Source organism: Crotalus tigris, unplaced genomic scaffold (genome assembly GCF_016545835.1).
Source record: "Crotalus tigris isolate CLP2741 ecotype Arizona unplaced genomic scaffold, ASM1654583v1 scf7180000017549.6302385, whole genome shotgun sequence".
NCBI lineage: Eukaryota > Metazoa > Chordata > Lepidosauria > Squamata > Viperidae > Crotalus > Crotalus tigris.
In genome coordinates, this window is record NW_024096467.1 from 3,800,178 (window position 1) to 3,825,000 (window position 24,823).

Genomic DNA, 24,823 nt, shown 5'->3' on the forward strand with positions numbered 1-24,823 from the left:
CTTCTATTAAAACCCAAGAAATGATGTAATGAGAGAACTCATTTTGGGCTTTTCAATGGTAACTCAACTGCCATTACTAAGGGAAGACCTGTCCTTGAGAAACTCCCTTTTTCCTAGAAAAGTTCAGAATAATTGCCTATTCAATTTCTCTGCTGCTGAATTTGGTGAAGAATTCCAAAAGGCAATTTGCACTCAGCTTTATATGTATTGAGTAGGATTTAGAGACTTCCATGCACAAAGAATGTTTCTAAGTAGAGTTGGACTTAATTTGTTGACTTTTTCTTTAATACCAGCCATTCATGGATTGCAACTCTGAAGAGCCTCTGTTTGATGGACTCTCTTATGCAAAGAGAAATGAACCACACACAGGAGAGATCTGAAAAGCTTCACATGTGCAGGGAGCACAGGATTCAGGACTCTAGATATTGAAATATTGTTGAGATTACAAATCCTACTAACAATTTTCAGTAGTAACTCAGAGAAGAGCTAAATAGAGTTTCCTGCAACTCTCTTAGCTTTCCATGAAGGTATCAGCAGTTCTAGCATTGCAAACTAAGTTTGCAAAAAAAAAAAAAAAAAAAAAAAAGTGAATGAAAGATATAAATCAATGATGTTCAACTACTTGTTGCATGAAGTGATGCACCTGGTATTTGAAAGTTCTTCTAAGGTCTAAATACCAAAGAAGTCAGTCAGGATCACAACAAAATCTAATTTGATTTAATTTTAAATATTATGAAACACAGTTCAAAAGTTCATTCTTAGTAGATTTAATTTTCTCCTCTGTTGCCATATTCAAAATAATAACCTAGCCCCATGAAGATTTTAAAATGGTTGTGTATTATGCGTTTGATCTGTGGTCTCAGGTAGTTCTTTTCAGTAAAAATGAGTTTAGAATCCAAAATACAGACCCAAATTATACATTAAATTTATGTAGGCCTTGTCATATATGGAAAATATTTATGGCCTGATTTGACAAGCTCATTAATATATAATATGATTTCTTTAGATATGACTTAGCAGACATATGAATCCCTCCTTCTTAACAATGATGATGTTACCTAGTTTGGTAATGAAACATTTGCAAGAAAACCACCGAGTTAAAAATGTATCCACAGTTTTTAGTGGCGATTTTTGGCAGGTTTGGGTAACAAAGACTGTAACCACCTAAGATCCTCCCATCAAAATTGACTGGCAAAATTATTAAGTTTAGATGCCACAATGTTGGATTTTTGAGAGTAAGTAGGGATTTTTAAGGATGTGAAAGCGACCCGTTTCTTTCTAAGTGTCCTTTTAGTCTGATTAGGATGGGAATCATAACAAGAGGACTTTGAAAAATGACCAACCTCAAAGAATCTCCTCCCAAAAGAAAAATAGACCAAAAAAAGCAGCCTCGTCCCTTTCCAAGGATGTCATTGTGTGGTCAGGCAGGCATCTGCAACTTTGTGAAAAATCAAGAGGCTGCATTATAGCATATGATTTCTCACAAGGAGTACATCTTTGATTTCTGGCTGAAAACAGTGCATGAACTCAGGGAAACATGGCTAAATAAACACTGAAAAACACAGAAACCAGAGGTTGTTCCTCATCACTCTTCTCCATTCTGGTACCCATGATGTACTGGACTACAATCCCAATATTACTCAACCAGCATAGCTTTGGACATAAACTGATAGGAGGAATTAATTGGAAAAGCTAATTTTCTATGACTTTGAATTAAGAGCTATCATCTGTGGTTTCACCAGTATAGTTCTCCTGGAACTTTTTTTTTCTTTCCAAAATATGATTTATAAAATGAAGCGTATATATGCCTAACATGCATATAGCCCAGGTTCGAATCTCAGAAGAGTAAGTCTGGCTGAAGAGAGTTAAAGGAACTCGAAATAGCTATCCCAGTTCTCTCTTTATTCTTTGTTAGCAACCTAAAAATGCAAAATGATGCCGCAGTTGGCGACTGCTGCTTGTGGATGGCTCTGGATTGAGCTGATACAGGCAAAAGAAAAGAAAAGAAAGAAGATTTCTTTCTCCCATATTTGGGCTGACAGGGTGCACACTTAAGGTATATATATATATATATATATATATATATATATATATATATATATATATGTGTGTGTGTGTGTGTGTGTGTGTGTGTGTGTGTGTGTGTGTGTGTGTTTTCCGAGGTTTTCGCGGGTGTTTGTATGTAGGTCTTTGGTTGTTCGGGTTTTCTCCCACGTAAAATTGGAAGTGTCTTGGCGACGTTTCGACGAAGTCCCATTTGTCATCTTCAGGCTGGTGTTTTCAGCTTTGCTCCTTGAAGCACGAAGCTGAAAACACCAGCCTGAAGATGACGAATGGGACTTCGTCGAAACGTCGCCAAGACACTTCCAATTTTACGTGGGAGAAAACCCGAACAACCAAAGACATATATATATATATATATATATATATATATATATATATATATATATATATATATATATATATATATATATTTTTCTGAGGTTTTCGCGGGTATTTGTATGTAGGTCTTTGGTTGTTTGGGTTTTCTCCCGCGTAAAATTGGAAGTGTCTTGGCGACGTTTCGACAAAGTCCCATTCGTCATCTTCAGGCTGGTGTTTTCATCTTAAACCCCTCTGCAACTCAGACTAACCTGAGCACAACCAAACAGAACACTCCCCCAGCCAATCAGAGCACAGCCAAGCCCCTAACCATTCAGAACACACCTCCACCCAATCAGAACACAGCCAAGCTCCCACCCAATCAGTTCATACCCCCACTGGCAGTTAAAAGGAAGAAACAGCTAAGACCACACATTGCTGCTCAAAGCACGAAGCTGAAAACACCAGCCTGAAGATGACGAATGGGACTTTGTCGAAACGTCGCCAAGACACTTCCAATTTTACGCGGGAGAAAACCCGAACAACCAAAGACCTATATACAAATACCCGCGAAAACCTCAGAAAACATATATATATATATATATATATATATGCATATATGTCTTTCTTAGAGAAAGCCCAAGTCTGAAACTTAACTTTCCTGTGCTAACAGAGTAGTTTGTTGATACCAATAATTAAGAAACCCATTTGCACAGAGTATAGCACCCAAAACGTCTGCTCCTAAAACCTCCATGGTTTCTTTAGCCCTGTTACAGCAAGTGAAGAGTTAATTACAACCTCAAAGATTTCCAGTAAATCCTGTTAATGTAGAGTGCTTGATTTCTGTTCAAATATATACTCTGTTAGGAACATGCTGAGATAAAACTTCAGCCAACCAACCAACCAATAGGGACTGAAGACTCTTCCTTCTTTTTTTTTTTTTTACCTATCAACCACATGTTGCAAGTACAGTTCAGTTTAAATGTACAAGTACGGTCTGACCTTTTCAAGATCACAGGCTGTTGCTCTGCAAAGACAAAGATCAAAGGTCCAAAATGTTTGCAAGGGCAGAGACTCTTCTTTTTATTGTTTGCTCAACCTAACTCATTTCTTTTGGAGCTGGTTGACACCGGCAGGTTAGATTCCATGTGCCTGAATAAAGTTTTCCACAGAGGAATATTCACATGGAGATGCAATCTCTATAAATCACACAGGGGAGTTCTCTTGTATTACTGCAAGAATGTACACAGCAACAAAAAAAATGTATATTAATTATGGCTATGCAGTGTGCTTTTGGCCAGTTCCAGAATAATGCTTAGGAGTGCATGAGAACATGAACTTATCTGCCTGCAACTCTTTACACTGGGGTTGTGCTATTTCTAGGATTGCATGGAGATTGTTTTACAGATGCTCCCAAGCTAGTTTAATGAGCTGCTGATAGATACTATTTCATGATATTTTATGTTCCAAATCTCTTCTTTGGAATACAGTCTTAAATGCTACACAAACCTTAATATTATAAGTCTCCTTAACATATGACCATCTAAAATGTATTTAAGATCACCAAAGATAGGCCAGGGTAGAACAAAATTATAAGGCTTTAGCCAGCCTTCTTCAACCAAGTATTTTCTAGATAAACTGAGAATACATCTCCTCTCGTTTGTAGCCAGTATTGCTTCTTAACTTGGAAGAATAAGAGTTGTGATCCCAGAATTATATCCAACAATATATAATTATTGCCCAGGGTACATTTTGCCAACTCTTGAAAACCTGACCTTCTTTAGGCTGATTCATATGTAACTGAAGTATTGTGCCTCACTAGTAATGGTTTAATATCACAAATCATAGCTTATTCAACTAACTATGGCTTAAAAAACCTTAGTTTAGCATTATGTTTGGTAGTCAACAGACATTGGAATGAGTACTATTTCCACCCCCTATTTTACTTACCGTAGGCTTCAAACTTCATTTTTCCATTTGATCTACTATCACTGTGCTAGGAGGTCAACCCTACTTTCCCTGTGGCAGCTAAATACTGTATTTCTGCCTTCGTTGTTGTTGCTGTTGTCTACTAATTTATTTATTTACAAATATTTATATGCCGCCCAATCCCAAAGGACTCAGGGCGGCGTACAAGGTTAAAAACAGTCATAAAAGAATAAAATAATCCAGTCTTACCGCGAGTCCGATCATATCCCGGCCCCCCGGGGACATCAGCCCCAGGCCTGCCGGAACAGGAGAGTTTTAACGGCTTTCTTAAAGGCAGGCAGGGTGGGAGTAGTTCGAACCTCGGGGGGACGTTGATTCCACCAGGTCGGAGCCACCACAGAAAAGGCCCTTCCCCGAGGGCCCGCCAGCCGACATTGTCTGGCCGACGGGACCTGAAGGAGGCCCAATCTATGGGACCTCACCGGTCTCTGGGAGCTGTGCGGCAGAATGAGGTCCTGTAAGTAACCTGGCCCTATGCCATGAAGGGCTTTGAAGGTGATAACCAACACCTTGAATTGCGTCTGGAGGCCCACAGGAAGCCAGTGCAGCTCGCGGAGGATAGGTGACACGTGGGCGTACCTTGGCGCGCCCACAATCGCTCTCGCGGCTGCGTTTTGAACCAACTGCAGTCTCCGAACGCCCTTCAAGGGTAGCCCCATGTAGAGCGCGTTACAGTAATCCAGTCTTGAGGTGACAAGGGCATGAGTGACTGTGAGTAAAGCCTCCCGGTCCAAATAAGGCCGCAACTGGTGCACTAGGCGAACCTGTGCAAAGATCCCCCTGGCCACAGCCGATAGATGTTGTTCCAAATTTAGCTGTGAGTCCAGGAGGACACCCAAGTTGCGTGCCTGCACTGAGGGAGGCAAATTTGCCCCCCCCCAGGACTAAAGATGGACCATCCAGTTGGCCTTTGGGAGGCAAGACCCAGAGCCACTCGGTCTTGTCAGGTTGAGTCTAAGCCTGTTCACCACCATCCAGACCCTCACATCTTCCAGGCACCGGCACATCACGTCGACTGTTTCACTGAAAGGAAGCAGTCGACGTGATGTCAATCTTTGTCAATCTTTGTCAATCTTTCTCATCCTTGTGGACTTATTAACACCCCATTTTTCTTTCTCTAAATATACTCCCATCCCAAATCTTAACATCTTTTGCAAACTTCAGCTCAGATTGCACTCTTCCTATGAGTCTGACTCTTTTAGGGAATCAACCCATTCACCTTGTTAGGATCTGTATTGGGGCAGCAACACATGGCATTTAGGTATATTTCCAAAATTGTTGGAAAAACAATGCAGAGTAACCCCTGCTGTTTCCTCTATTTATACAGGAAATTAAAAGGGCACACACTTTTAAATACCAGGATGAGTTGGATGGGATCAATAACCATTTATGGATGGAAAGTTCTTATTTTTTTTCTTACATTCAAGAACTGCAGGCTGGTGACAGTAAAGTCAATGGAGGGGATTGACATTTACAGTCTTTTTTTGTGTCAATTTAGAAGGAGATGAAGGAGAAAATGCTTGCATAAGTCTTGCAATGGTTTCACATCTATTTCGTCTCCTATTTTGGTTGAAAAATGAAGGAGAAATGGTGAACATTTGGTAGGTTTCTCACCAAATTTTAACAGTGATGAGGCAAGGTGGAGCACAAAATAGGGCTGGGTTATATTGGATCATTGGCCATACATTACCATCTAAAGAAGGATATACTACAAAGACCATGAGTCTTTTTGTGTCTAATTTCCACTTGGCCCCATGCACTCATCTTTCTTCCATTCTTTCTTTCTATCCACAAGCATAGAGACTTCAGTCTGTTGCTTTCATTTTTGTGGTTCTTGTGCAATCCATAATCCCGTTATAATAAGGGAAACCAGGGGATTTTTTTGCCTCCTGCAATCCCCCTTTCTAGGCCAATGTTTTTCTGTGCAGGAGAATTCTGGGAATTGACATCCATCCACACATGTTAAAGTTACCATGGTTGAAAAACTCTTCTCCAATCAAAATACAATCTCAGTCCATTCCGGCCAATTTCACAATGCCTGAGCTTGGTTTGCAGTGCTTACAGTATCCGTTTTGTATATCTCTCTGAGTAATGTCCACATGTTTAGATAGAGCTTCAGCTTTGACAAAATGTTCCTAAGTAAAGTGGGAAATTGATTTTTGAGGGAAAGTATCATTAGAAGACTGATTGTGTATTCTGATTGCTAAGCCATCAACACACTGATGGGCTATAACACCTCTATAAATCAGCCTTTGAATCTTTTCCTCCTGCAAAAGTCACACCCATATGTTCAGCTTTCCTAAGGCCTATGTTTTTGTAAAAAGAATTCAAAATGTGTGGTCAACTATCATCTGAGGCACTCAGTCTTTTCATTCCATTCACCACTCCAGCTCTGTTGATGAGGTAGAACATAGAACACAGAATAACAGAATTGGAAGGGACTGTGGAGGTCTTCTAGTCCAACCCCCTGTTCAAGCCTGAGACCCTCTACCATGTCAGACAAATGGCTGTCCAGTTTCTTCTTGAAAGCCTCCAGTGATTGGGCACCCATAACTTCTGAAGGCAAGCCATTCCACTGGTTGATTGTTGATTCTCACCATTACGAAATTTCTCCTTAGTTCTAGGTTGCTTCTCTCCCTGATTCTTTCTCTCCATCCATCCATTGTTTCTTGTCTTCCATTGTTTCTTGTTCATCCTTATATGTGAACTTAGGTGAATTACTCAAGGCTCAGTTCAGAATGATCATAAGAAATAACAGATATATGATCATTTCTAAAATATCTTACCTCATTCATTTGTCTCTCTTTTAATACTCCCTAAATAATTATTTTCTTTTTGTCTACAGGCCAGCTTTCACCACTATCCTGTGTTAACAAACATTGTACACAAATGTTCAACACAATCTTAGGCACCAAAACCAAAGCAAATTGCTGCATTAAAAACTCTCATTCAGCCCTTTTTCTCCTTGGGACACCTGCTAATGATTTGTTATAGACAATCTAGTTCCTGTCTTGATTTGACATCAGGTTTTCCCTCTAACTTCCTGTTAGTCCTAAGAATGTATTCTTTCTCTCATCTTTTGCCTGCAGGGCAATTTTTGTAAAAAATAAAATAAAAAAATAAACCAAATGAAAGTTGGTCATGTTCCACTCGATTTCTGATATGTGTGGGTTTTTTTTTTTTAAAAAAAATGAACCAAAAGTAAAGAAAAAAGAAATGAGTATATGGTAGGTAGGAGGAAGAAGGGGGAGATGTGAGCAGCAGCAACAGCTGTCATTAATGCTGGGGGAAAAAAGATTCCTTTCCAATCATCAAAGGTTTTAAAAGCTGCTGTTAATGGCAACACTTTCCTAAAACAAAACAGAAAAATCCCTTTGAAGAAGATGACAGCTGAGGGAAGAAGGCTCAAGTGGGTGCCCTCGTTGTAACATGTAGTAGTGATCAGAGGAAGGGAAGAAGAGAAGGAGAAAGAGGAGGAGGAGGAGGAAACATTAACTACAGCATGCTCTTCAACATATCAAAGCTTTGCCTAGCATTTGGAGTAAACCTGCTCCAATTCCCAAGAAAAAGACTTTGTAGCTACAGTGACTGCATTTCACCCAAAATAGCCTCCAGTCATAGACTTCTTTTGCCAACTGTTTTGCAGATCAAAGGGAAGCCCATTTAAACCACAACTTATCCTCTTGAGATAGATACCTGGGAAAGAAATGGGGGCATTATCTGACCAGCTTTCCAGTGAGCTAAGATATAGCTTTATATTCTATTTTAGTGCTATTATCAGAGCTGCAAAAAATGTGATTAACTGCTTGATGGCAGAACTGGTCAGTTATAACACCTTGCCACCAACCGAGGACGATTTGCAATGCAGAGATTGTGGCCTCAATCCATTTCCTAGGGAAATATCAGTTGTTGTTTTTAAAGAAAGACTTTACCTGTGCTGATCGACAGTTGCAGTAATAACAACCATCTTTTAAGGCAGGTCTATTAGGTAATTATTATTATTTTTTATTCTGGCCCCATGAGATGAAGCTTCATTTCAAGACCCATGATCTGATCCCAGAAGAAAGCAATATTAAACCATGTCTCTTTCTGTTGTGAAGAAAATGATATGCATATGTGCAGATTACTACCAGAAATCAAATTCAGCTTCAGGAATGCTTTGCTTTTAAATATTTTGACCCCCTACAGCAAAAGTGCTTAAATATCACCTAATGTGGACTTGCTTGCTATTGATTTTGTGTGATGTGCCAAATGGGCAATGAATAAATCATGGTTTCTTTAAGAACATTAAGCCATAGTTTTCAGTTCATTTACCAATAACCTTTATACTATTTCAAAAGGTCATGGTTGCTAACTGTTATTTAATCACTAATAAACAAATAGCCTACAAGAGGCATGAATCAAGCCTGTACCTTTTCAATAGATGCAAACAAGGTTGTGTGGTTTGTGATATTCTGACTTATCCCTGCTTGTATTTCTCCCTCCCTCTAATCGACCTACAGTGATATAAGTCAAGTCCAACTTGAAAAACAAGGGATAACCAAGTGATATTTGAAGGGGAAAAACAGCCATTATTCCTCAGCTTGTTTGCAATAATCACTGTCTTGTTTTGGGCTTGAAAATAAACCATGACTAAATATGATGGAAGGGATTTGAATATGAAACTATTTGATCCTTTGTTTGTTCCTGGTTGTTTATTGTAATATGTACTGGCTAAGCGACAATCATTGGTAACTCCTTATCCAGCTTCATTTTAAGATAAGATCATCTTTAATTGTCATATTTTTTTACTCTGGGCACATTGGCACATATTAAAAATGAAATTTCTTCAGCTCATGAGTCTATTCATTCATTGTTTCTCTTGACATTTGGCTTTATATTCGCTTCTTTACCAAATGGTGTAAAACCAGGGCTTTTTTTCTCACAGAACGCCCAGAACAGAGTTCTGGCACCTTTTTTCGATGGAACCTTGTAGGGTAGGCAAGGCTGTATGACGTGTGTGAGTTCTGGCACCTTTTTTTTTTTTTTTAAAGAAAAAAAGCACTGTGTAAAACACATAAATAAGGATAAAGATTTCAGATCATTGCATCATTTTATCCTTGCAGTTGGTCTGATTCTGAATTTTGTTACATGGTCCATTGCTTTCTACTCAATGGTGGGATTCAGCCTGTTCGCACCAGTTTGGCAGAACCAGTAGCTAATTTTTCATTGCCCAGGGCCAGAATGCACTTTGGGAAATGGCATCCACACAGAGAACTGGTTGTTCACATATTTGAATCCCACCAATGTTTCCACCCTGCTGTTTGACTCATCCTGGCTTTATCATTATAGTTTTTTTCTACAATTATCTTACTTTTTTATATTTTTAATTTTATTAACACTCCCAAGAATCTCAGTGGTTGGGCAGGCTAAGCATTCATTCATTCATTCAATCAATCAATAAATAATCAGTTGTACATGGAGCCTTCCTTGTAAAGTGTTTGAGAGTATCAAAAGGTGAAAAATATACCAGCTGGACTGTCCTTCTATCAGTGCTTGAGATTCAGAAAGTGAATCAACTACATTAACATATAATTTGTTTCAGATTCAACTAATGGTATAACTCTGCACTTATCTACCTCTCAAACGGTTTAGGACATTTTATGTAAATTATATAGTATGCATGGAGAGAAAAAGAAAATTGTAGAGAATGTAATTAGAGAAAGCAAGCAATTATTAAGGTTAAAACCAGCAAATAAATGCAGAGCAATTTTGAGGGAAATAAAAATAATGTTTTGGAAATATGTGAAAAGGGATAAATATGGATGTTTCAGCAAAATTCAAAATAAATATGTGAAATCAAGATCATACGAAGTATTAGTACCACTTTTATAAAACCCTAGTTATACCACTTTTATAAAACCTGGAATACTGCAACCAATTTTGGTCACCATACTACAAAAAAGATGTTGAGACTTTGGAAAAAGTTCAGAGAAGAGCAGCTAAGATGAGACTAAAACATATGAAGAATGGCTGCAGGACTTGGGTATGGCTAGTCTAAAGAAAAGAAGAAATAGGGATGACATGATAGCAGTATTCCAGTATTTGAGGGGCTGCCACAAAGAACAGGGGGTCAAGTTACTCACCAAAGCACCAGAGGGCAGGACAAGGAACAATGGTTGGAAATTAATCAAAGAGAGAAGCAACCTGGAATTAAGGAGAAACTTCCTAACAGTGAGGACTATTAACCAATGGAACAGCTTGCCTTAAGAAATCGTAGGTGCTCCATCACTGGAGATTTTTAAGAAGAGACTAGACACTTACTTCTCTGAAATGGTATAGGTTCTCCTGCTTGAGCAGGGGCCTGGACTAGAAGACCTCCAAGGTCCCTTCCAGCTTTATTCAGTTCAAATGACGTGTGATGAAACTAAGATGAGGGGATTTTTAGAGTTTGTTGTAGAGAATTATATAGGAACGATAGCGATGTGTCAAAGATTGGGTCTGAAACTAATGATGTTATGTTCTCTTGCAAATTCATCATTAATGGGAGATTGTTGATATTCATTTGCATTATGAAATTTGTATTGTGAAATTTGTATTGTGAAAAGCAACCGAAGAGAAGAATTCAATGCATTTAAGTAAAGCTGCATCATAATCTCCCTTGCAGTTTTCTTCTTTTCTGAAAGAGGTTTTTTCTCTCTCTCTTCATACTTTCTTCTTCCATCGTTGCATAAGGGTTTCTTTTAAAGACACCTTCGGATCTGAAAGAATTGCTAGAGAGAAGACAAAATTCTGGTCCCGGTGACCTACCCAGATTGATTTCTGATATAATTGGTGGAGACAAAGAATGCTTTATTGTTTTGACATTTCTTGCTCATGTTTTGCAGGGCTTATTTTGAAAATATAATTCTAGGGAACATTATTCAAAATCTTGGAAGATCTGAACCCTAATTTATACATATTGTACCTCTTTGCTACATGGACCTGGTAATGCTACAAAATTTATTGCAATATCTCCATTCAGATTCTGCCAGACTTGTACTCTAGTTATGATGCCACAGTTATGAAGGGGGCTGGAGTTTGCATTAAGATGTCATAAAGCCTGTTTTTGTCTCTGATAAAAATTCTGGATGGCTGTGTTGGCCTTTTGGAACTGAAAAGAATGTGAGAATATGACATTTCTCTGATAAAGCTCTCCAAACTTCTCTTTTTCAACTATGAAAGTAAATGCTTAATCAAACCGAATGAGAGCTGGCAAAGCAAAAGCAGGAGAATTGACAAGAAAATTAATCATTGGACCAGCTTGCCTCCAGAAGTTGTGGGTGCTCCAGCACTGAAGATTTTTAAGAAGAGATTGGACAATCATTTGTCTGAAATGGTATACAGTTTGCTGCTTGAGCAGGGGGTTGGACTAGAAGACCTTCAGGGCCCCTTCCAACTATGTTATTCTGTTAAAATATTACTGATTTATAATTTATTCCATATATTGTCATTCAGAGAGTTGTCAGGTCTGTACATAAAGATGATTTTGGGATCAGCTTCCAAAACCTGGATAAAGTACCCCAAATTGGGCAAAAGTGCTCATATGAACCTATTACCCAGTCACAACAATGACTGAAAATGTTTTATCTACAGTGAGTAAAAAGGACTTTCTGATAAGTGGTTTCGAAAAATGAAGGACAAAATTTGGGAGGCCCTTGGTTTAAACTGTTTTGAAAAGCTCCAAGAGCAAACTATATGAGCTCTGAGTTTGACAGCAAAGTGCGTACATTGGCTAATTTGAACAGTTGTAGGTAAGCAGAAAGGATTAGAGAAAACGGGTGAAGAATTATACAGAGGAGGGAAAATGGAAGGATCCAAAGAAAGTGGAATTCACGAGAAACTTAGCTTCCTTCCTTGAACAGTAAAAGTAAACTTACTCAGGGCAAGGGAAATTGATTTAAAACCTGCTGGTTTAGAGAATTCCTTTTTGTTGTTGCTGTTGCAAAGATTAAAGGGGAAACAAATACTCTTGCAATTATATTGCAAATCATTCAGAGACCTGCCATTATCTAATCCCAAATTAGCCCTTTGAAAAAGAAAGCTGAACCATACTTTCAACTGTCTTTAAAGCAGCATACTGGGGGGGGGGGTCACGCTAAGCCCTCAGGTGTAACTTTTTATCTTGCATTTTGCTGAGGCGCAGAATGGAGTCAGAATTCCACTGGCAATCCTGAATCCAGATTTCATTTCCTAGTTTTGAGCTTTTCTGGTTTTGATAACTTCCTTCCTCACTCTGAAAGCAAAACTTAAAATGAAAAATCCTGAAGGAATTATCTCTTTACCAGTCATCTTCAAACACAAATACACAGCCCTGTAGTTTTAAAGCAGCATGCTGGCTGAGGAATTCTGGGAGTTGAAGTCCACAAGTCATAAAAGGGCCAAGTTTGAAACCCCTGTTTTAAAGGGTTCTTGTAGCTACTCAGTTCTCAGTAAGTTAAAGAACCTAACCTCTTTTTTGGCCTTAAAGACCCCCAAAACATATGCCTTTTAAGCAGATTGTTAATGTTGATTTTATGTATTCTTGTGAACTGCTAAAATATCTTACTGGTCACTTCCATAGTCAGTTGAAAGCATGCATAAATAAGCCAAAGACCATAAAATAGTGCCATTTTGCCCCTGCTGATGTCAGGATCAATATACAGTACGCAAACAAAATGTACTGGTGGATGTCCGGGGGGGAAAAAGGACTAAATGGTAGGAAAGGTCCTTGTTTGTACTGTGAAATCTTACCCTGTGTGTGACCCTACACTGAACATTTTTGTTTTTGAAACTGCAAATTAATTGGACCCCAGTTAGAATTAATCTTCTGCCTTCTGCCCCAAGTCTTGCCTGCTATAAGTTACATAAACAGATATGGAATTAGAACACTTTTAAATGTCTTAATTATGGAAAATTAATTAAGAGACTTTGCCCTGTGGGCTGTCTGAAGTCAAGCAGTATGATTGGCCAGGGGATAATTTCCAACTAATATTGGTTTAACATCCTGTTGGATTGCTTCCTGTGACTCATGATGGTGGCACCAGAGCAATATAAAAGCTGGCACAATGCCTTTCAACATCAATCTGCCTTTATGGGAAAAAGGAAGTCTTAAACTTCTTATTTGTCAATTTGCAACATGAAATCAGAGAGCCTATTTCAAACATTAACACATATAAACAAACACAATGTACTGCTTTAGAATACTGATGGCAGCAAAACCAATGTTTTTGCTTTAAGATTAGCCCGTTACTTAAAATAACACAACAGTTTGGAAACCAACACAGTTTACTTGCAAAATCTTTGTCAGGAAAGCATCAGGCCATAGACCTGGAAGTTATTGACGGTTCTAATGAGAAAAAAAATTGACTACAGATTGCAGAAGAACAATTTCATTTGAAGATTTTTAAGATTTCAGACACATCCTCTATACGTGTTATACAGAGCAATTTCTTGTGTAATCAAGGCAATCGTTTTATAGGAACAAAACATGTAGTTATTCCATGTAGTTATTTAGTGGGGCTGTACTAAGGTGACCAACCATCCTCCTTTTGGGAGGACAGTCCTCCTTTTTTGAGTTCTGTCCTCCCTCAAAAAGTGTCCTCCTAAATGTCCTCCTTTTCCATATACCGTCCTCCTTTTGGGAGGACAGTCTTCCTTTTGTGAGTTCCATCGTCCCTTGAAAATGTCCTCCTAAATGTCCTCTTTTTCTATATTTGAAGACTTATCTGCAGGGCTTTTTTTCCCTCATAGAACGCTCAGAAGGCGTTCCGGGACCTTTTTTTGATGGTTTTTTTCAACTTTTGCCTGAGCTGTGCTACTCCCCCTATTGGCTTTCGAAAGCCAATAGGAATTGCTGCTGAGCGCGCCAAAACACCCAGGTGGCAAACTTTGCACGTGCAAGTTGCAGGAACTTTGCACCCCTCACTGCTACCCAACTACACCATCTCTTACTTAGTTCCACAGATAGCTGCAGGAGACTGGAGCGGTAAGTTTGTCTTGGTCTTCCCTGTTCGGTTCTACACAGGGATGCACAGGGTAGGTGGTGGTGCTGGGGGGTGGCTGCAGGGCCGGAGCCGGTGCGGCTGGTGCTTTGCGAGCCACGGGGCCGGCTCTACGGGGATGTGCAGGGTGGGCAGTGGTGCTGGGGGGAAGGCTGCACGGCCGGAGCTGGCTCAGCTGGTGCTTTGCGAGCCGCGGGGCCAGCTCTCCACGGCAGGGCAGCGGTGCTGGCGGGGCGGCTGTGGGTGGGGGCATGGTGGGCAGTTGACCTTCCATGGGCCGCGTCAGCTGGTGGTCTACGCAGTGCTGATCTGCGCTGCCACCACCTCACCTACGTGGCCATCCTGGAGCACCTGGCTCACAACACCTGCCTCTGCCTCCCACCCCCACGCAGTCCAGCCATGTAGATTTTTGGACAAGTGAGAAATCGAGATTGAATGTTGATACTCTAGCTGCAGCACTTGCCATAAAATTCAATATGAAGGATATTTCTTGTTCAGATATTTCCAATATATTGTTAGAAGATGATACATTGACAAAAAATATTCATTCAATGGAAAAATACTCATTTAAATAATTAATAGGCATGTAAGCATAATTACAATATAAAATGTTATTGTTACAAATGTTTTTATTATGCATTTATCATATTATAGTGTATTCTGTATTATTGTTGCAATAAATACAATGTTTCTTTTATTTACGATATTTTTTTCTTCAATTTATTTGTGTCCTCCTTTTTGTTGTAAAAAAGTTGGTCACCTTAGCTGTACAAAATAATTCTAAGAAAGAGGTCCCCGATCTTCATGGCTCTGTGGACCAGTGGGGATGACGGCAGTGGGAAGGGGAGAAAGGATGGTTTTGCGCAAGCAGTGGGTGCGTGCATTCATGTGTGAAGGTCCATTTGTGCAAGTAGCACTGCTTGTACAAATAGACTTTCATGTGGTCACCCCTCACCCACTGCTTACATGGCTTGGTTCCCAATGGGCCGTGGCCTGGTACCAAGGGGTTGGAGACCCCTGTTATAAGAGACATTGTGTATCTCTAAATCCATTACTCAAGTACACACTTATCACAAGTAACTAAGCCAAGCTTCAGGAAGATCTTGCCCTTTGATACCAGTTCACATGGTTGCTTTGCTCAGATGATACAGCATTTCTCCAAAGTGTCAATGGAGATTCTCAGTCATCCAGGTCATGGTTTTCCCAAAGGTGCTTTTCAAAAGGCAACTTGACTTTCTTGGTTTTTTTCCTTGAAAATGTTTTGCTTCTCATCTAAGAAGCTTCTTCAGCTCTGAGTGAATGGTGAGGAATAGAAGGATATCTATTCAGGCCCAAGAAGGTTCTACACCCATTAGCACTCTGATTCAGGTGACCCTGAGGGTACAGATAAATCCCCAAATGGCCTCAACAACTCTCAGAGAACAAATGACATACCTTCAGAGTGCTAATGGCCAGCGGACTAAAGAATATAAATCCTTCTGTTCCCCAGCAGTCATTCAGAACTGAAGAAACTTTTTGGATGAGAAGTTAATTGTTTTCAAGGAAAAAAAAACAAGAAAGTCCAGTTGCCTTTTGAAAAGCATCTTTGGAATATTTCTCCAAAGAATTTTGCAGACCCCTGGCATCTAACGACCTTAACAGAACGGAACAGAACAACAGATTTGGAAGAGACCTTGGAGGGTCTTCTAATCCAACCCCCTGCTCAGGCAGGAAGCCTTATACCATTTCAGACAAATGATTGTCCAATCTCTTCTTTAAAACTTCCAGTGTTGGAGCATTCACAGCTTCTGGAGGCAGGTTGTTCCACTTATTAATTGTTCTAACTGTCAAGAAATTTCTCCTTACTTCTAGGTTGCTTCTCTCCTTGATTAGTTTCCATCCACTGCTTCTTGTCTCAGGAAGCAAAAGTGACTATCGCTTGTTCTCAAATGGTAGAATTACATACCTTCAAACTCATCTTGTAAGCCAACATTTTAGATGAGCAATACAACCTAGAGTTGGTCTTATGAGCTAATAAGGTAAAAATATTTGCCTATAGGAAATACACAAAACACAAGATCTGCCAATTCAAAGGAAAATACCAGCTTATGTGCAATTTCCAAGAACCTGGAACAGAATCAGAAATAAGTTGACCCAGCTCTCTTAAACAAATGACATCTTCCAGAGCTAATTCTGGGTGGAAGAAGTATTTTTTATTGACTGTTGGCTCTTTCCTTTGTACTGACTCAGCTTCTCCCCGGATTCTGGGATTTGTACTTGGTATTCTAAAAATAGATCCTCCAAGTTCTTCATGTAGTTTACTTTCTCTGCTGTGAAATCAATGAGAATTCTACACTGTACTCTAAGCTGCTGGTCTCTCATGCTGCCATCAGCTGTTTCTTAAGCCAACTTCAGAAATTCCATTCCAGATTGATATACATTAACAACCTGGACAGGCTGTTGCTATGTCTGGATTACAGCGACCATAAAACCTGACTGGTCATCCCCCCTACCTCTTGTTTTCCTCACCCATACTGGAAAAGCAAGTCTCAGTGGGTGACTTTTTTGGGTGGACTGATCTAGCAGCACTTGACTGTATTTTAAAGGATTATTCATTCCCATCCTTCTCACATTACCTCCTTTGACACTGCCATGCCAACTTCTCTTTTTTCCTTCTTCCTTTTTCCTTCATAACTCTGATGAAAGCTATAAAAAACAGGTGGTCCTTTCATCCTTACCTTCCTTTGTAGGTCTTTGGTAACTTTGTATAGTGAAAGAATTGATAGTTTCTAGGAATATTCAAGAATATTCTTATCATACACCATAAAAAAAGTAAAGTCAATGGAAAGGAAGCTTTGCATAACTGTGGGAAGGGAGGAACATGCTTCATCCAGTCTGGTCAAAAAATGGAAAGGGTACCTACTAGATACTAGAAGGTGGAAGGACAGAATGGAGCATCAGTATCAACATCCAGCTCAGGAATCCAAATAAAACTCCAGGCTCATTCCATATCCAAAAATCTTACTGTTTATTGAATACACTGCATGGTACTGTCGAAGCAACACTAACTTTGAGGTTCCAACACCAATTCATAGACTTAAATAATAATATTCCCAGCCAAATCCACAATGTCTGCTTCAAATCCACACATGTTTTGGGTTCCTTGAAAAGGTTTCAGGCTCTCAAGGTCTTCAGCTGAATCATAGAAATTTTATTTTTCCATCTATCTCGCTTGAAAATAACACCTCCCCCTTTTAATCTAAAGGCAAATTGAAACACAGAGGCATGTAGCTGCCAAGGTTTCATTCTTGACAATGAGCTTCTAGGGTTGAAATACAAGTAATCCTTACTTACTGACCATTCAGCAAGCATTTAAAGTTATGACAGTGCTGAAAAAAGGAGACTTATGATCAGTCCTCAAAGTTCCAGCCATTGCACCACCCCCATAGTAACATAATTGTTATCTGGGTGCGTGGCAACGAGCTCACACTTATTTTATTTTTTTTAACCCATCTTTGTTGTTCTTGTAAATAACTCAAGGTGGTGAACATAACTAATACTCCTTCCTTTAAAATTAAAATAGTATCTTTCCTTCATAAATGCTTCTTGGATTTCTTGACTAAGATCATTCTTGGTAGGACTTTCAAAGGTTTTCCAATGAAATTATCTTCTGGATCTTGCCTGTTTAGCTTCAGAGAGGGAATTACAGCAAGTCACTACTAGAGAAATTCCCTGACATTATTTCCAACCAGTTCCTACTTGGTTTAATGGGGTAAAATATATTTGAAAAAGTGAATTGCAATGAAAGTGGAGATTTTGAACTTATTTAGTTACAAAGGTGGTCAAGAGATCTGGCTGACTATCCTCTTTTTCATTGCACCATCATCTTGCCAGCCATCTGTATCCACCCCGGCTTCCCAGGCTTCTGTTTAATCCCAAGAGAAGGGAAGTTGTTATGAAGCTTCCCCTCAGCTAGACTCCTTCTTTTGCCATTTTTCCTTCTTCTAGAAAGCTGCGGTGCCATCATCTAACCACATTATTTGCCAGAGTGTTTAGTGAAAGATTTGCAAAAAATATTGTGCCCAACTTTATATTTTCTGGACCACTGGATTCTCCCCATTCAGGCCATCAACAGGAGATGTGATGGCTCAGTGGTTAAAGATGCTGAGCTTGTCAGCTAGGAAGCTGATAGCCCAGGTTTGAGATTGAACACAATGTGACAGGATGAGCTCCTGTTACTTGCCCCAGCTTCTGCCCACCTAGCAGTTCAGAATCATGCAAATGCAAGTAGATGAATAGGTACCACTTCCGTGGGAAGATAACAGCATTCTATGCGCTTTGGTTATAGTCATGCTGGCCACATGACCGTGGCAATGTCTTTGGACAATGCTGGCTCTCTTGGCCAATAAACAAAGATGAGCAGCACCCCCACCCCCAGGAGCTGGAAACTACTGGACAGGGGAAACCTTTACCTTTAGGCCATCAACTAAGTTTAGATATGGAAGGCCTCATGTCTTGACTAAGCAGTCCTGCTTTCTGCCAGCCAGCATTGCACATTACAAGACTTTAATTGGCTGTTGCTGTATACCACTGAAACATGGATATTTGGTTAGTTAGATGTTTTCTTTTTTAATCCAACTGTGACAGAGTTCTAGTTCAAACAATAATGCGTTTTTGTTTTCCCAACAACCAGACTTTTTTTCCTTTGCCTTTTGCAGAGATTCATACTAACACAGTCCATGACTTGTCCTTGAGGCTTATGTGACGAGCTGTGAGATTGCTCTGTAAACCATCCTCTCATTAATTTCAGCCACAAATAACTGTGCATCATCCAGCCCAACAAGAGAGCAGCTGCCTCTCAGAGTGCCTAGTGTGAAGAACAGAGGCTAGCAAGATGCAAAAATAGGAAGATGAGCTCACAATATTTGCAATTTTTATTATGAACAAAGGACCATTTTCAGGTTCCAGGGAGATCATCTCAAAATAAATCCCCATGTTGAAAGCTAGATAAAATTCATGTTGCCACCCTCATATTACCCAATATTTATGGTATATCTTCTTTGGATCTTGGTTCCTGGATTGCTAGAATTGCCTTTCATTTAGGAGACACCAAGATATTGATGTCAATGATAATGGTTTGAATTCTGTCCAAGTTTTTTTTTTACTCAACTGACTATTTAAGGAAGCTAAAAACAGTTAAAATGCAAAATACAAAATATAATTTAAAAATAATTTAAAATAATACTCACATTAATTAAGATTATATCCAAGTCTTGGCATACTTTACTGCCCCACTGAAATCTTTATTATTCTCTTGATAATTGATTTCATAAATTGTTACAAGCAAATAGAAATGTTCCAGGGCTTGCTTGCTTGCCTGCTTCCTTCCTTCCTTCCTTCCTTCCTTCCTTCCTTCCTTCCTTCCTTCCTTCCTTCCTTCCTTCCTTCCTTCCTTTCTTCCTTCCTTCCTGTCTCAGAAGAAGAAGACTTCTGAGAATACCATGGACAACCTAGAAAACAAATCAGTGGATTGTCAAACAAATCAACTGAAAGTCTATGGATTCACAATCATCCAGATCATGGTTGCTCCAAAGGTGCTTTTCAAAAGGCAACTGGACTTTTCTTGGTTTTTATCTTTGGAAAAGCACCTTTAGCAAATCATCCAAAAGTTCAAAGGCGTCAATATTTTTCCTATTCTCCTTTTTTAATGTGAATATTATTAGTGTTAAAGTATTTGAAATATTAGTCTTTTATGTTACTACTCAGCGGCAACATTAATCTATATCTATATCATTTTTGTTCCGTATGTACTTTGGAAGAGTGTTTTTTTTTTTAAAGTAACTTACATATTTGAATTGCAACATGAATAGGAGGAAGTGTCTGGAATCCAGATCAGGGATCATTCAGTCCTGCAGTGTTTCCTTGCTGGTTTCATTTGTCCATTCTACCCCAGCCTCAAAACCCAGGGGTGTGAACACAAATCCCAATCGGAGCATTATTCACTTGTTGCAGCCTTTGGGTAATTTCCACAGCTGTTTTGACTGGGCTATATGTTCTGTTTTAGCAACAGTAACAACCTTTTTCAGTTGATTAAGAATCATTCTTGCAGATTCTAGGGGAGCTATTATTCTGCCAGTATCAGGAAATGGTATTTCAGAAAATAAATGTCTTTGCCTTGAGGCCACAGCAAAAATGAACTGTTCCTAGGAAGCAAGGAAACAGTTGGCTAAGTCTAAATGCTGACAGATTTATCATTCCTGTCAGTGATGATAATGGGGTGATTATTACCTGAAAAAGGCATCTGCAGATTCTGAAGGGCAGCAGCAATGTCATCTTGTCGAACTACAAATCCCATAATTGGAAACAGGTAGTCTGGGTACCATATATCCAAGTCAGTGCTTGCAAACCAGTCTTTGTGTACCACTCTTACTGTAGTTCCTACAGCACAATCAAAAGGCAAGAGTGTCTTTTCAGCCAACCCAGCCTGTTCTAATCTGGCAATTTCCAAATGTGTTTGACTACAATTCCCATAATAACCATTTGGGAGAAAGCTGAGCTAACCTGATAGCTGATTGAAACTGGAAACTAGGCAGTGATTTATTTCTCTTGTCCTTCTCAGCTTTGTTTTCCGATTTTATTCTCCTGGTGCCTGGAAGTCTTGTTCTATGGAGGTATGAAGGGGTTGGATATATCTCTCTACATATCTAAGTGACTGGATCTATTTTTCTCCCTTTCCTGTAGTAGATTGGGGAGGATGAATTTGAGCAGAATACAGAATAACAGAGTTGGAAGGACTTAGGAGGTCTTCAGCTCCTTGCTTGAGCAGGAATCGCAATCCTAGTGATGGTGAACTTTTTAGAGACCGAGTGCCCAAAAACTGGCCCCGCCTCCGCTCCATCCCCTGCCCGCCCCTGCTTTGCCCCCCATCCCCCACCCCGCCTACCCACAGGACCACTCACCACCTCCAGAGCCCACCGCAGATCACCCAGGCAACCCAGCAGCGCTATGGCAGCCACACCCTCTGCCTGTGCCCTGCAGCATCAACTGCATGATGGGGCATGAGGACAGAGTCTTGTCTATGCTGCCTGGCTGCCATGTTTTTGGTTGCGCTGCTCCGTGTGGGCCATGTTTGAGGGGAACTCTCCTTCAGGGGGGCTGCCGGAGAGGAGAGGTCACAGGGGGAGGCAAGGCTGGTGCAATGACACATATGCCCACAGAGAGGGCTCCGAGTGCCGCCTCTGGCACCCGTGCCATAGGTTCACCACCACTGCTCTATACAATTCAAGATAACATTAATGAGGAATAATAAACAATCATGATGTGTCTGCATAATTACTGGAATAATGCTGTGTTAGTAGTATGTGACTAACCTAATGCGCATTGCACTTGGATACAATGTATGTAGCAAACTCTCCATTGTATACCGTGAGAAACGAACTTAATGTATTACAATGTGTATTTCAATGTGTATTCCTTTGTTCCTGAGAAAAGGAAAGTATAAAACTGAAGTCTGAACCCGCCCTTGAGATTCAGAATTGCTTGTTGCTATTGCTTCTGAACCTGCGCAATAAATCTCTCTGCTAAAACCCTCTGGAATTCGTAAGAGTCCTTTTGTTTTCCACAAGAACATCAGACCCCCCCCCCCAAAAAAGAGCATTGATGCACATCTGGAACTTTTTTTTGGCTCCAATAAAAGGAAAAGGGAACAAAAGGAAAGAGATGATCTTACCTTTAATTTCTAGTCTTAAGTCATTTTATGCTGTGATGGTCCATTATCTGAAAAGTACTATGAAAAGGAAAGATTCAGAAAAACTAGATAATCCTTTCTATGTCTTCTTTCCTCTCTATGTGCCATCAAAAACAAAGGTGAGTTCAGATGTCCTGTATTTCTGGTCAACATTTTGTTTAGCCTACAAAATGAGGATAGAGATAACCAAATTATATAAATAATATAATCCCCTCCTTGTCAGAATGTCCATATAAGCCAAAAGAAAGACAAAATAGACTAAGATACTTGAAAACTAGACTAAGCACTCATCATTGAAGAAATAATCAGGCCTGGGAAGAGTCTGCCTTTATTTATTTTGGTCAGCAGAGACCTTGGCTGAGCATCAAACCAACTCTGAAGAATCTGTGGAGAAATCAGGATAGATCCGCGTTTTCCAGATTGCCAAAAGTGATGATCAAACACCAAAGGTGAATAAGTGCCAAAAACTAATCGCTCAGTAAAGGTTAGCTTTGACAAACCAACAAGTGATTAAGACAGTCCTGGCTTATTTTTGAATTAATCATCATAATTAAGATATGCTCTGCTAAAAATTGGGTGTGTTCTAAAATGCCAATCCAAAACATATTTTTTTTTTTTTTACTAAAAAGGATTAGTGAATGATGCCCCTTTCAAATCAAAATATAGACAGGTAGTCCTTGACTTACAACAGGTTTGTGACTGTTCAAAGTTACATCAACACTGAAAAATGTGAGTTATGACCGTTTTCACAGTTACAACTTTTGCAGCATCCCCATGATCACGTGATCAAAATTCAGATACTTGGCAACTGGTTCATCTTTATGACCGTTGCTGTGTCCCAAGGTCATGTGACCCCCTTTTGCAACCTTATGTCAAGCAAAGTCAATGGGGAAGCCAGATTCAGTTAGCAACCGGGTTACTGACTGATCAACTGCTGTGATTCACTTAACAACTATGGCAAGAAAAATCATAAAATGGGGCAAAACTCACTTAATAAATGTCTCACTTAACAGAAATGTTGGGCTCAGTTGTGGCCGTAAGTCAGGGACTACTTGTAGTATATACTCCCATGCAGCCACATTTTTGGTTTATGAAGTAGAAAACTTCATAAGCGTTTTTTTCATCCCAGCCATAAAAATACACTCAGATTAAGTTTGCTCATTTCAGTAATTAACTATTGGAAAGGTGTGGCTTTCACATGCTAATAGAGCAACCAGGCATATATTGAAGAATACACCAGGCGGTTTGCATAGCACACTTGCCACTGCCGGTTTTGTTTTTAATCTGTGCATTGCCCAAAGTTGCTACTGAACTGGGCAGGTTTAGACACCTAAATTTTAAGTTAAGAAAATCTTTGTGGCTACCTAAACTAATCAGTTAATTAGATGAGGCAAGTCATCCTGGACCAATATTTTTCTGAGTCATATAGGTAAATCCATACTAGAAGCTCAAATCACTTTATCCAGCTAAGCTGACGAAAAGCAACACCAGTTTTAGGCATCCTAATGCAGTCCCTGATAGCCAGTGATTTTTTTAGCCTAGGAAATAAATAAAAAAAACCCCTGCTGCTGAGATTCTTGGTTTGAGTTTCCAGGTACTTATTTATCATAGCTTAAAACTAAACAAATCTATTTAGAACAAAACCTCATTGATACTCAAAAGAGAATTAAACTTGTCAGTAAAATTGACAAGAAATTGCTGGCAATGAAGTCTGTTTAGATACTCACTAAAGAGCTGTCTGTTCGTTCCAACCATTCCTGCGTGTTATTTAACTTAATTTATTTAAATTAATATATATAATTTAATGTATTCTAGTATACTGTACATAATTTAATATGGCAATCCACCCCATTGCAAGTTCTAAATATTGAATGTTTTAACTGTTTATTTATTTTCATGTTGATGTTGGTTTCCTTTCTTGTACAAGGCTGTAAGGTTTATTTATTTAGCCAGTTTGTGTAGCTGCCCACTTGACATGCAACTCAGTGTGCTTTACTGTTAAAACAACGAATAGCACTATGAAAATAAAGCACAATAACATATAAAGTAGATTATTTCAGAATCAATTCAACAGTACAAAGTAATGCACTGGACAGTCCTGCTTAGGACTGAAAACCAGCTGGGTGACCTTGGGCCAGTCACTCTCTCTTGGGCCTAGGAACCTTATAGTGTTAACTTTTCAGTGAAGTGTTTTCTATAAGCTAAGGCAATAAATAAAAAAATGCTGCTACATTCAGCAGTGAAACACCTGACTGTTGGTCATTTAATAAGAACAGCTCAAGTTGCCTCACCATGAATGGTACTTATCAGATTCAAGAGCAGATGTATTAGTTCTGATTGCCAGGGTGAGAACCAGTGGTGGGATTCAGCCAGTTTGCACCAGTTCGGCAGAACCGGTAACTAATTTTTTGTTGCCCAGGCCCAGAATGGACTTCCAGAAGCAGCATCCATACTGAGAACTGGTAGTTCACATATTTGAATCCCACCATTGGTGAGAACCATAGGCACCTAGTTCTCTATGTTTGAACAAACACATACTTAACCATCCAGAAGAAACAGCTGTTTCAAAACACAACAACCCAAGCATAATGGGTGCCTCTTGATGTGCCAAAGTATTACTCCTGCAAGCTGCATTTGCTGCCAGTTGGCTTCCAAGAGCAATTGAAAGTGCTGGTTATTTCCATTAAAGCCCTGTATGATGTAGAGTCTGGATAGCTGAGTCATCTCTTGTCTCCAATTGTTTCTG

General features: G+C 39.5%; 1 long non-coding RNA gene across 1 annotated transcript in view; it reads right to left on the reverse strand.

Moving 5' to 3' along the window:
* Nucleotides 1-20,651: 20,651 nt before the first annotated feature.
* The window catches only part of LOC120305965, a 7,594-nt gene continuing 3,422 nt past the window's right edge, over nt 20,652-24,823 (reverse strand). Inside the window, exons 2-3 of the long non-coding RNA XR_005556144.1 lie at nt 22,060-22,240; nt 20,652-20,768 (exon numbers count right to left, since the gene is read on the reverse strand). This is a non-coding gene — a long non-coding RNA (uncharacterized LOC120305965). The remainder of the gene's footprint in view (nt 20,769-22,059; nt 22,241-24,823) is intronic.